The sequence below is a fragment of the Leptopilina boulardi genome, unplaced genomic scaffold, assembly GCF_019393585.1.
Source record: "Leptopilina boulardi isolate dan_hultmark-lab unplaced genomic scaffold, ZJU_Lbou_2.1 LbouV2_48, whole genome shotgun sequence".
Taxonomy (NCBI): Eukaryota; Metazoa; Arthropoda; class Insecta; order Hymenoptera; family Figitidae; genus Leptopilina; species Leptopilina boulardi.
In genome coordinates, this window is record NW_026137992.1 from 599,113 (window position 1) to 613,182 (window position 14,070).

Genomic DNA, 14,070 nt, shown 5'->3' on the forward strand with positions numbered 1-14,070 from the left:
TTTTTTTTTGAAAAAGTTTCTGATCTTTTCTGTCAATTTTTGTCTTAAGCTGAAAGACTTTGACATTGTGAGCTGAGAAAGAAGTTTTTTGCCAAAAAATGGAGTATAGTGGAAAAGAAGAGGGAAATCCATCTCCAAAAGCTTTCTAAGAATGTTGGAGCGATAAACTCCTGTCGGAGCCTAGCGGTATCTTCTCTCGGCAGCAGTAGTGGCTCCAGGAGGCGTAGGGCATCGCGCCAAACCAGTTTTAAATGCGCTCTTAAATTTCACCAACTTGCAACGAAGCCGTAAACCATCTTGGTGGCTCTAGCAAGGTTTAGGCTATGCGCTGGTCTTGTCGTATTGGCCTGTGCTGAAGAAGAACCTTTGCACAGTGCCACACTATATGAGATCTGCCGGTAAAATCCTCTCGTCTGTTTCTCTCTTGTTCGCTTTTCCACCTCATCCCTACAAAGTCTTTTCGAATACAGACAACTCTAAGTCGAAAACCAATAGATCCACTAAGGAAAACATCATTTCGGACTCAAGTCGTATCCTAGAATGTAGTCTCACAAAATTAGTTTTGATTTTCTTAAAAAGGTTATCAGTATTAATAAATGAATTAATTGGAGAGGCTGATTTGAGTCTTTTTCATGCTATTTCAAGGAATTAAGTCTCAATTTTTCCACAGTTGTGAAAAACTAATCAAAAACATGCTGTTAGTGATAATTTCGAATAATGCCACAGAGATTAGTAATATTCAAATTATAATGTCAGAAAATATGACAAACTGCAATAGAAGAGATTAACTCGTGAAGAAAGTTTATGAGATGGAGCGGGCTTTTATATAATAAAGGAGGACAATTCCGATTTATCGCTACGCTGAAGTCTCGCAGTTATGAAACGACATAATGAAATCCTTTAGAGGTATATAGGTTTACTGGCGTTATATGGGGTTCTCCTCTATGAGAGTAGTGTGGTGTACATCTTAATGCCGCAAGCTCATAACAATAACCACCACGAAACGGGCAAGTAGCCTCGATGGCAATAACGCCGTCTGGCTCTCTAGCAGGAACACCAGGCACCAGAGCTTCTGGATATCTCGAAGCAATTACCAACTAAGAGACTGGGGCCTCGTTAAGGTAATAGTGTCCATTATCTCCGGGCATAAGAGAAGAAGTAAACCAAATCGCAAGTCCAATAATCAACGACCATGCTTCTGAGAACTTCAATTTTTTAGATTAGGAACAGAAATAATTTTTTTATTTATTATCTTTTTTAACAAAAATAATTCTGACAATTATCCAAAAAGGGAGAGTCAACTGGTGTCTGTAGTAAAGAAAAAAAAAAAAAAAAACCTAAATCATGCTTCAGATAAGCAAAACAAGCATAATACTCATTGAATTAATTAAATGGGCAATGTCTTTTTTGAATGGGAAACATGAAATGGCAAAGAGCAATTGGTATTCTTGAATGTTCGCGCATTATCATAATCGCGATTGAACGTTATTCAGTGAAGTGGATCAGATCCTAGATTCTGTTAATGGTGCGAGCTCAATGCCGTTTAGTTCCTGATGGTAGTAATGGTCTGGATATGAATACCATACTGAAGCATAGGGCTAGCGACGATGACGACGAGCTATTGGCTACCCAACTGTGTTCACATTTTATGAGGGAATCAAACATCTCAACTGTATAAATTAATTATATCACTTGAAACAGGATACATAAATGTGAAATTAAACAATGCTCTTGGTTTAGACAATTGAGACTATATATAATGTAAGAAATGTGAATTTGAGAGATAGAATCCCAAGTAAACAGAGTAACAGCCTGGAAAGCTGTTTCGAATGTCTTTTATATACAAAGATGTTTAAAGAGAGAGAACATCACGTTGTCTTTGGGTAGTGAGTTGCAGACACCTAAGCCTTCCAAAGGACTTCGTAATTAAATTGGAGCGAAGAGACGAGGCAAACAATCACTGTAGACGAGGGTAATAGCTTGCAGAAACTTAAATCTTTAGATTAAAGACGCGTCTCAACAAGGTTTCCCGGAAATATATTGTCTAAATCTAAATTACTCTATCATAATAAAATTGATGAAACTATTAAAAAAAATGCTCGCGTAACTTATAGTTTTTTAGTTCATAATTAGTTCCAAAAGTTTTTTTTTGATCATCGTTAATTGAAAATAGGACAACAGAAAGTCTCGTTGATGCAAAAAGTGACTATGCAAGAAGAAAAGTAGTGAGGTATATTTGATGTAGTTGTTAGCGACTGTTCGTGATGTGAGAAGCGAAGAAAAAGATTGCTAGCGACTTACGACTACTCTACTTCGAGAGGTTGAATAGTGAACGTTATAGAGAGAAAGGGATAGAGTGGCTTGTAGAAAGGGGTTGCAGGGTTGAGAGGAGTTGAACGGAAAGAGGGCAACACTACCCTTTTCTCTCGAAGGAGAAGAAAGAAAGAAAGAAAGAAAGAAAGAAAAAGAGAGTAAGAGAGCAAACGACGAAGGAGAGAAGAGAACCGAGGGTGGCTGTTGCTGTTGCGGTGGCAGCATTACATCCGCACCATTAACTCGCAAAACTTTCCGCTTGAATCTTGTTCTCGACTCAACTCGCCTTCTCCTGCGCGACCAAAAAGATCTCCATACTTTGCAAGTGCTACCAGACCACCCGGCCCACCAACCCACTACCACCAGTCAGAATCGTGTATCTAACTCCATTTGGAAGTTATCAACATAAATAGTAGCTCGGTAAACGATCGCAGTAAGGAGATGCTTTATGCTCTTTTCCATTAACATCACTTTTCACTGTGCACACGCCAATTTGCATTGAACGAGCTTTACGATTTACATACCATTATAGAGGATATTTTATTTCATGATATTTCGTTGAATTCTGTTTTTATAAACTCCTTTTTTTTCAATGATTATCTCATTGATTCAGTTTTGATTTTATATTAAATTCTTAATATTTTTTGTTGCTTATTTAAAAGCAAAATTCTTATCTACTTGGACTGAGATTTTAAATTGTAATAACAAAAAGAAGAGATGTTTTAAAATGTTTATAGTGAGTTGTCATTAATGCGAAATAAAATTTCAAGTAATACAAGGTTATCTTCTCCTATAGGAAAAGAAGATCGGTTAATCTCCAACTGAAATTGATATTGGTTTCACGATATACGAATTCAAGATAGAGCCTCGAATAATCTGCTTTCGAAATAGCATGGTCCCCTTCTTTTTAGATCTCACTTTATTTTCTTTTCTCCTTGTTTGGCTTCTTTTACATCACCTCCTTCCACTTGTCTCTTGGTTTTCTATTCCAGAAACTTGTTTTTGTTTCCCAAAACTAACTTTTGTAGTGCCTTAAACATATATTCCGGAATTAAAATAGAAGCTCGATATATCTTGTTGGATTTTAATTAGAACAATAAGAATTTTAATTTTAAAACACACCACCGGGAAGTCAAGTTAATCAAGCGTATAGAGAATTTTCATCGGAGACGAAGAAAGTTGCTTGGAGATCAGACTTAAGGTTTTGCCAGATATTGGTGTTGAGACCTTATCCGCAGCTTCTTAGAGGCAATACGAAACCGGATCTGAAGACGATTCGCGTCGCCGTTTCAGGATATTACTTTATATATATAGAGACTTGCGGCTGCGGAAGGCGGAATTGCATATTCCGTTTTACGGCACATAACAGACTCCTCGTTTCTTGCGTCGGGGATTGTATTGTATATATGCGCCATAGTGTGCTCATCTTTCTCAAAGAAATCGATCTTGCACACGAAAATGGCAGTCACATAGATGCTACACACCTGCGAGAGACAATGAAAAGTACATAACTGCGATGACACATTTTCATAACAAGTGTATTTCTTTGCCAGATCAAGTACAGTAAATGTTTAACGATCACTCGATAAACAATGCGCCTTGAGGGAGAAAAAAAATAGAGAAGAGATGAGAACCACTTTGGCTTACTTTAACTTCCATACGACTTTAATGATGCATTTATTCGTTAGAATGCCACGTATTTCATATTCTAAGGATGCATGAATGCGGATAAAGGTTATATGCTTGGCATTAAACGCATTCTTAACTACATAAAGAAATCTTATGAGTTATAAAAGAATGTATATATAGAGAAAAGATCATAATTCAACACGAGTAAATTTTAAATTAAGTCTTCTTTTTCAACAAAACGAAGAACAAATCTTTTGAATTTAATAGTTTATCAAAATTTTCCTGTTTTCTATAAGAAGACTTCTCTTATAAAAAAATCAATTTAGAAAATTAAAAACTAAGCAGTTCATTAGTCAAATACATAGTTTTATAATTAATATTCTTTTTTATCATTTTGTTTCCAAGATAATATAACTTTTATTTATGACTCTATAGCTATCACTGTATTTCCCAAGAGGGGAAGTAAATTGTGAAATATTATAAATATTTGTTATGTACAAGGTTATGTGGGGAGTGTTGATTGTAGTATGTGGTGAAAGGAGAGATTTAAGATTATGGACATGATTATGGGAAGGGAAGTTATTTCGTATTTCATAAAAGAAATTTTTGATTTCATTTTATAACTTTGAAGAAAAGTTTGACATCTTTTTCACAGATATTTCAGGATATGTATTACTGCATATTCTTGCACAAAATACACCTAAAAGTGTAAAAAAAAATTAATACCCAAATCCAAGTAGAGGAAGACATATATTACCACCCTTAAGACCAACCATATCATAAAAAAGGTACCAAAAAAATTCGTTTTTTCTTAAACAGATGATTTTATTGCAAATTCATGCACAAAATACACCTAAAAGTGTTGAAAATAATTGACAGCCAAATCCAAGTAGAGGAAGACACCTATTACCACCAAAAAGCCATCCAAAATCATAAAAAAGTTCTCAAAAAAATTCATTTTTTTTAGGCAGATGATTTTAATGCAAATTCTTGCACAAAATACACCTTAAAGGCTAGAAAAAAATTGACACCCAAATCCAATTAGAGGAAGACACCTGTTACCACCAAAAAGCAGTCCATAATCAAAAAAAGTTCTGGAAAAAATTCATTTTTTCATAGGCAGATGATTTTATTGCATTTTCTTGCACAAAATACACCGAAAAGTGTAGAAAAAAATCGACAGCCAAATCCAAGTAGAGGAAGACCTCTATTACCACCAAAAATTCATCCAGGTCCAAAAAAAAATTTCCAAAAAAATTCAATTTTTCTTAGGCGGACGATTTTATTGCATATTCTTGTACAAAATACACCTAAAAGTGTAGAAAAAAATCGTCAGCCAATTCCGAGTAGAGGAAGACCTCTATTCCCACCAGAAAGTCATCCAAGTCCAAAAAAAAATTTCCAAAAAAATTCAATTTTTCTTAGGCGGACGATTTTATTGCATATCCTTGCACAAAATACACCTAAAAGTGTAGAAAAAAATCGACAGCCAAATCCGAGTAGAGGAAGACCTCTAGAACCACCAAAAAGTCATCCAGGTAAAAAAGAAAATTTTCAAAAAAATTCAATTTTTCTTAGGCGGACGATTTTATTGCATATTCTTGCACAAAATACACCTAAAAGTGTAGAAAAAAATCGACAGCCAAATCCGAGTAGAGGAAGACCTCTATAACCACCAAAAAGTCATCCAGGTAAAAAAAAAAATTTCCAAAATAATTCAATTTTTTTTTAGGCGGACGATTTTATTGCATATTCATGCACATAATACACCTAAAAGTGTAGAAAAAAATCGACAGCCAAATCCGAGTAGAGGAAGACCTCTATAACCACCAAAATGTCATCCAGGTCCAAAAAAAAATTTCCAAAAAAATTCAATTTTTCTTAGGCGGACGATTTTATTGCATATTCTTGCACAAAATACACCTAAAAGTGTAGAAAAAAATCGACAGCCAAATCCGAGTAGAGGAAGACCTCTATAACCACCAAAAAGTCATTCAGGTAAAAAAAAAAATTTCCAAAAAAATTCAATTTTTCTTAGGCGGACGATTTTATTGCATATTCTTGCACAAAATACACCTAAAAGTGTAGAAAAAAATCGACTGCCAAATTCCAGTAGAGGAAGACCTCTATTACCACCAAAAGTCATCCAGGTCCAAAAAAAAATTTCCAAAAAAATTCAATTTTTCTTAGGCGGACGATTTTATTGCATATCCTTGCACAAAATACACCTAAAAGTGTAGAAAAAAATCGACAGCCAAATCCGAGTAGAGGAAGACCTCTATAACCACCAAAAAGTCATTCAGGTAAAAAAAAAAATTTCCAAAAAAATTCAATTTTTCTTAGGCGGACGATTTTATTGCATATTCTTGCACAAAATACACCTAAAAGTGTAGAAAAAAATCGACTGCCAAATTCCAGTAGAGGAAGACCTCTATTACCACCAAAAGTCATCCAAGTCCAAAAAAAAATTTCCAAAAAAATTCAATTTTTCTTAGGCGGACGATTTTATTGCATATTCTTGCACAAAATACACCTAAAAGTGTAGAAAAAAATCGACAGCCAAATCCGAGTAGAGGAAGACCTCTATTACCACCAAAAGTCATCCAGGTCCAAAAAAAAATTTCCAAAAAAATTCAATTTTTCTTAGGCGGACGATTTTATTGCATATCCTTGCACAAAATACACCTAAAAGTGTAGAAAAAAATCGACAGCCAAATCCGAGTAGAGGAAGACCTCTAGAACCACCAAAAAGTCATCCAGGTAAAAAAAAAAATTTCCAAAATAATTCAATTTTTTTTTAGGCGGACGATTTTATTGCATATTCTTGCACAAAATACACCTAAAAGTGTAGAAAAAAATCGACTGCCAAATTCCAGTAGAGGAAGACCTCTATTACCACCAAAAGTCATCCAGGTCCAAAAAAAAATTTCCAAAAAAATTCAATTTTTCTTAGGCGGACGATTTTATTGCATATTCTTGCACAAAATACACCTAAAAGTGTAGAAAAAAATCGACAGCCAAATCCGAGTAGAGGAAGACCTCTATTACCACCAAAAGTCATCCAGGTCCAAAAAAAAATTTCCAAAAAAATTCAATTTTTCTTAGGCGGACGATTTTATTGCATATTCTTGCACAAAATACACCTAAAAGTGTAGAAAAAAATCGACTGCCAAATTCCAGTAGAGGAAGACCTCTATTACCACCAAAAGTCATCCAGGTCCAAAAAAAAATTTCCAAAAAAATTTAATTTTTCTTAGGCGGACGATTTTATTGCATATTCTTGCACAAAATACACCTAAAAGTGTAGAAAAAAATCGTCAGCCAATTCCGTTTAGAGGAAGACCTCTATAACCACCAAAAAGTCATTCAGGTAAAAAAAAAAATTTCCAAAAAAATTCAATTTTTCTTAGGCGGACGATTTTATTGCATATTCATGCACAAAATACACCTAAAAGTGTAGAAAAAAATCGACAGCCAAAGCCGAGTAGAGGAAGACCTGTATAACCACCAAAAAGTCATTCAAAATCATAAAAAAGTTCTGAAAAAAATTCATTTTTTCTTAGGCAGATGATTTTAATGCATTTTCTTGCACAAAATACACCTAATAGTGTAGAAAAAAATTGACACCCAAATCCAAGTAGAGGAAGACTTCTATTACCAGCCTTAAGTCTATCCTTATTTGAAAAAAAATCGTAGCTTTAATACTGTGTAAGTTAAGGTGGCGACACACTTTTTTCGAAATTTCGATTTTTTGTATTATAACTATATTAAATTCAATTCCAATCGGGTTTGCTATAATTTTGCTTTAATCTACTCGCAAGAATACAAATGTTTACCAATTTTGAGCTTAATCAGTTAAAATGGCTTGAATTCAGAGTGGGTGGGTAGTATTTTGTGGACGTACAAGAGTGAAATCATAAGGGTTCCGTTTTGGTTTACTGCGTGATCGGAACCCTGAAAATAAAATTGAAATTGATGACATTAAAATTTCTTTAATCGTTATTTGTGAATCTTCATCTGCAAGATGGGAATTATGAAAGTTTTGCGGAAATAAAGTGACCTTTGCTTTATATACAATTCAAGGGACACGCGAACATAGCGCAGTTGATTAAGATTTATTTGGTGACGGTATGCATAGGTTGTAACTCTGCAGGAAATCCTACTGGTCATTCTGTTACGCCGAGAACTTCGCCATCCGACGGAACACGAAATATCCTTCTAAAGGGTTGGTCTCTCGCTTCTCGAGTTTACTTGCAGTACGCGCGGCTGTTAATGCCTTCGAGGTTGCAAACAGGCCAAGCATGTGCGCAAGGGTGACGTATAGGTGAGTGTAGGTTTGGTTGGTTACCATACCCAACTTCCGGTGTGGTTGTGCGAACTGCACACCGAAACACGTTGACCACGAAACCAAACGCGCCACGGACCTCGTTCCTACCGGCCGGCCACTCTCAGCTATTATACTATTTCTAATTAATTTACGGACTGAAATTGTTCATCCTCGCTCTATTTTCTCCGCTTCCAGCTCTAAACCTTCCTCCTTCGAAACCTCTCACTTTTCTCTCTTTCTCTTTTGTTCTGCGCGCTCTCTTCACATATACTCATTGTCGAATAATAATAGTTATCAGATAATTAACACACTGGCATGAAAAATAGAATTTCAATTTATATTTAACAAATATGGAATTATAAGAAATTTTTTTTAAATTTCCTCGATAGCTTTTTCTTTTATAATACCGATTCTACAAAGGAAAAGAAATTTTATTTTCCTTTAAAAAAATATTTATTGTAGTACAGAATTTTATACTGTTGAATATTTCGAATTTTCATTTCGACGAATTAGAATGTTAACAAAATTTTTGAAATTCAAATTCGAGCTTTTAAACTTAACTTAAATGCAAATTTAGAAACCTAAAATAAAATTCTAGTCTAATTTTTGATTTGCTAAAATCTAAAATGCAAATTTACCGATTTGTGAATTGGGTTAAATGAAATTGGAAATAATGGGAATGCTTTTTTTAATTTTACAAAATGTGACACAATTACCTCATTTTCTTACTGTACCGGATATTTAAGGATATCTCTGGGACATCTTAGGGATATCTATTTGATTCCGGCGGTTTGGACATCACTAGGATACCCTGGGGATGTCATAGGATATTATCTGGATATCCAAACCGCCGGAACCAAATTGATATCCTTAAATATCAGTTTCTGTAATGTTTCTGAACATTAATTTAAATATGCCATATATTTTGAAAACAAAAATGTAAAATTGATTTTTTTAAATCCAATTTTTAAATAGAAATTGATTTTTTAAATTGAATAGTAAAATCTAAAGTTTGCGAAAAATTTTAACGTCTTTCAAGATGTGAGTCTGAATTCCAATATATAGGAAAAAGACCGTTGGGAAATGAGACTCGTTGCCCTCTCCCCCCCCCCACTACTTCCAATTAAAAGTTACGCCACTGTTGAACCAGAGTTAATGAAGGAAATAGAGAAACTATAGTCCCGCAGTCCGAAAGGTCCACCATCCATTGCCAGCCTCCGACCCTTCGTCCAGTTTCGCGTTTCCGCTCATTGATTTTTCCCTCTGCCAAACGCGAATCACACGTTTAGTCTGGACCCAGCCTCTCCACTCTCAATGAATTTAACACAGCCAAACACAATATCATACGAATTTATATAAACATTTTTAATTCCAAATTTGTAATTCATTTGTAATTAAATTAAAAGCGTTAAAAAAAAGCATTACAGATTAAATTCATACAGATAATAATATATTTACAAAATTTCAAATTTGCACCTTCAGAAAGAATTTTAAAAAAGAATGCACAAACTCCTCACTTTTAGTTTCACAAAAGATTTAACGTCTAAAAATATAATTTTTCTTAATAATAATTTGTTACACAGTTATTAATAATAGAGCAATTTACTCGACTTTTCCCGCTTAACTTGTCTTGTTTTGAAAGTCTACAGTCTTGTGGTATCGCGAATTTCGATCTGTATATTAAAAAGAAAAACTTTTATTTCTTGGTAACTTGGTAACGAGACTACTCGCTGTCTAACTTTTGTGTTCGCACCCTTGCCACGGAATTTAATAGTCTAGCTATAAAGCTTTTAGTCTTTATTAATTCATAATCAGGGAATAAAACTTTTACTCATTCAAATGGCTTGAGAACTTTTTTTTTTTTTTTGCGGCTGCACACAAGACATTATTCGCATTCTCGTTGTAATATGCCTTCTCTCTAAATTTAAATCAGGTGAAAAATAATTGAAAAGCAAATTTTTTAAAAAAGAAAACTGAAATAAATCGAAGAAAAATTAATTTAAAATTATTTCCATTATTAATAATTAATATAGTTTTAAATATTCTAAAAAAAAAATTATTATTTATAGTTTTTTTTTCCTTAAATATATGCGAAACATTTTAATTAAAAAAGACCATGAAGAGGTTAATTGGATTTAGCAGAATCTTATTTTGTATAGAAATTTTAGGTCAATATGAGAAAATTTGTTATTAAATATTTTGTAAAGTTAAATGTGAAATGGGGTCAACAGATTACATTTTCAAAATGTAGGACATTCGTGAAAGTTAAAATGTGCGACGAATATGTAGGTCATTCATTAGTAAAAAAAAAAACTAGTCCAATTTTTGGTTTACTGAAAAAAAAGTTACATTTCCCTGATTACATTGTGACAATGGAATACGCTTTATAAAGCGGGTATTATAATGTAAGCATTTTTTTTTTTTTTAAAAAATCAGAAAATCTCAAAGACAATTCAGATAATTTATTAAAAAAATATATATATATATTTACTAAATTTTTAATTATTGCAAAATTAAATGTTTGAAAATTATAAATAAAATTCATTAAAATAAGGTCCTTTATAATCAAAGAGTTTCATTTTTTCGAGTGCAATCACAGAAAATTTAATTCCGAGAAAATCCTTTTTTGTGTTTTTCTTTTTTTCGAAAATCGCACTGATACGAGTTTGAAGGCTTGTTTCTTGTTGGAGGGGGGAAAAAAAGACAAAAGAAAAAGATATTATACGTGCTGTTTCAGTTCAAACAGTTAACCCAGCTTTTCCCATCTCAGAGTAAGGCCGAGTATCTCTATTTATTTAATATAGTAGCAATGTCTTGACTCCTCCGCCCTTAAAGCCAACTTAGTAGATACAGAACAGACATCGCTCGAAGGCACTACCATCATTCTTACACGCGGTCTTTTGTCGTAGATGGTCTTATTTACCTCCAGCCAATTGTTACAGTACATCCAAGCGATAGAGAGTGACATGTCTCGAACCAGATGCTGCATGACTGCATTTCAAAGAGTATTACAACTGCATCTTTTAAAAACTTTTTTTTTTTTTCCTATTCCGTTACAATACGAACCATTATTATTTGTCTTCCCTTTCATAAAGCTTTCGCATTGTTCTATTCAAATATCTATATATGCACTATGTATATATATCGAGAATACAATTTTTTACAAATATTCATCATTTTTGAATTTTCTTTTAAAAAATAATTTTTAGTTATTTAAAATATTTGATTCTATATTTGAATTTCAAATAATTTTGAAATTTATTAATTATTATTTCGGTTTTGCTATTCAATTATTGATTTTGAAATTTCATCAGCAATGTGTTTTGTTTCCTGAGGGCAAATCGAAAGCACACAACATTCTCAAAATTCCAATTTCCAAAATTAATTTCTACCTGAATGCAAATTAGTTACATTTTTCTAATAGAAAAAAAAATTGAAATAGCTGTTTTAAGGAAACGAAAGCTTTGGATGGCGAAAAAAAAGCGAAGTCGGATAAAACTTATCGCAATTTTTGCTACTTAAGGGAGAGAATTTTTCGTTGAAATATGAAATTTAAAATTGAGAGCCCTCGTCTTTCGAGTGATCCGGATCGAGAGAAAGATTGGAAATTCTTGTGAAGGATGACTGCGCCTCCGGAATCTGGAATGCGGAAAAGGAAGAAGGTGAAGTGAATGAAGGGTGTGGGGAAAAAAAATAAGAGGAACGAGAGTAGAGAGAAGAGGATATTTGTAAACACAGTATACTCGTACAATTCTTTCCATTTCCGTCGAGGATTATTCCATAATCCAAATACTATAAATATCTGGCTAGCAACGTTCCACTGTGTTTAAGCTTCTGAATAAAATCTGAAAACAAATACAAAACAAGTATTCGAGGCAAAATTACTCGTTGGCTTTTGGTTTTGATTGAAACTTCTCATATAATTTTGATAGAAGAGGCTAATTAATTTCATAGAATAACAAGTTTTCTTTTTTTTATTAAAAAAAAAAAAAATAATAGTAATGATAGCATAAAAAAAAGAAGGTATGAATAAAAATACTTTTTCATTTTTTAGATATTAAATAATTTTTATGGACCAATGTAAGTACTTCGCACCAGTGAGTAACACCATTTGAGAAAAATGTAACACCAGTAAATATCAGTAAATGATAGCCTCATATTTTGGGAAGGCGGAAAAAGATGTCTTCTCCTTACGACCATGTTATATATAAATGTGCTTTGCGAGAGAATAGCCTTTGACTCACTATATACTAAATAATGTATCTCTTTCTATCCCCTCAGTAATAAAATACCAACTCTATCAGATTTGACAATTATAAAGATTCTGCATTATTAACTGTTCTTGTCACTTTGTCTTTTCTTGAGACAGAACTTTGTATTTTAAGCATATATATACCATTATATGGACTTATGAAAATTCATGGTAAAATTAATTTTTAAATTATTTGATAATAATTAATTCAATGAGATAATTGACAATTCAGTGGAATAGTTATATTTTAATCAGATATGGAATAGAAATTTTTAATTTTAGTTCTTGTTCAGTAGAAAATCTGCCAATAAGATTTATCTCTATAAAAAAGTAGTACACTGACATTTAAGTCAGACAGTCACACAATTTAGACATCGTAGGAATAATTTATAATTATTCCACGATTAAATGATATGAAAATTCTATCAAATAATTAGTAAAATTAATTTAAAGAGAATTTAGAAGAATTCGAAAAGTGTAAATTTTTTTTTTCAGAAATGTTGATATCAGATAAAGCCAGTTCTCTGAATTGGTATCTTAATGACTTTGCGTTCTGTCGATGTTACCACAGTGGTATCGTTAACAATAGCCACTATTGATCTGAAATTCGGCCAAGCTGGTGAGTACTCTCGATAATTCTGAAACGTGCAATGCATTGAGTCCATTTCAGTGTACCTTTTACATGTAACTGCACAAACCTGACATCTCATATTCGGGAATATGGTATTCAGGATTATGAAGCATACACCTACACTGCATTTGGCATCAGTTTTCAAATCAATACAGAAATTAATTAATCCGAATTCATTAGAAATGTTTGCTATTAAAAATTATAAAAAAATTACTTTAGATAAATAAATAAAAAAATATTGTTGACCAGTTAATAAAAATGTTTTTTTTATAAGGATTAAAAAGGACGACAAAAAGAGAAGATTAAATATCTTTAATACAACATGGAAATAAATTTCTTTTTTTTTTAAATATTGCGAAAGAATGCACGTGACGTAGAATAAATATTTAATGAACTTTTGCGAAAAGAAAAGTGTGAAAGTACTTTTTATTTTCAGTTTATATTAGATTTTATAACGTAAATATTATGATTGATGTGGGGGGTTATATATCAGAGTCACATCTCAGAGCGTTTATTACAGTTTCTTCAACAAGTTCTACTGAGTGAACTCTTGAAAAGTTCTTTTAAGTTTCTTCAACTCATACTTCCCTTTGCCTCTTTTTTCGCGCTCTACTGTAACCGCAAACAGTTGCAATCGCTTGACTGACCTTTCGTTTTCTCTTCAGTGCATCACGTCTTGATATGAGCTAACAATTTCAAGATTAAACTCTCTCCTATACTGTTCTCTCACACATCAATTTGTCAAATGAAAAAAAAAATTAAATTAAAATTTATTTACAAAAGAATTTAATTTTAAAATACTTTTTTCTTGTTTTCTAAAAGATTGTTTTCATCGCAAAGGGGGAATGAATTAAATTCACGTTTGCGCAAAATACTTCGTGTGTTCTGCGCAGATGCAGTTACTTGCGCGCCATCTAC

At 32.8% G+C, this 14,070-nt stretch overlaps 1 protein-coding gene and 1 long non-coding RNA gene across 19 annotated transcripts in view; one reads left to right on the top strand and one right to left on the bottom strand.

The window, feature by feature from the left end:
- The window catches only part of LOC127289609 (CUGBP Elav-like family member 4), a 596,519-nt gene that overhangs the window by 89,508 nt on the left and 492,941 nt on the right, over positions 1-14,070 (top strand). The gene's annotated exons all lie outside the window — the stretch shown is intronic.
- On the bottom strand, positions 5,141-6,342 carry LOC127289612 (uncharacterized). Its single transcript, XR_007844201.1, has 3 exons — positions 6,171-6,342; positions 5,713-6,018; positions 5,141-5,252 (listed from the first exon to the last, which is right to left on the bottom strand). It is a non-coding gene; the product is annotated as an uncharacterized LOC127289612 (long non-coding RNA).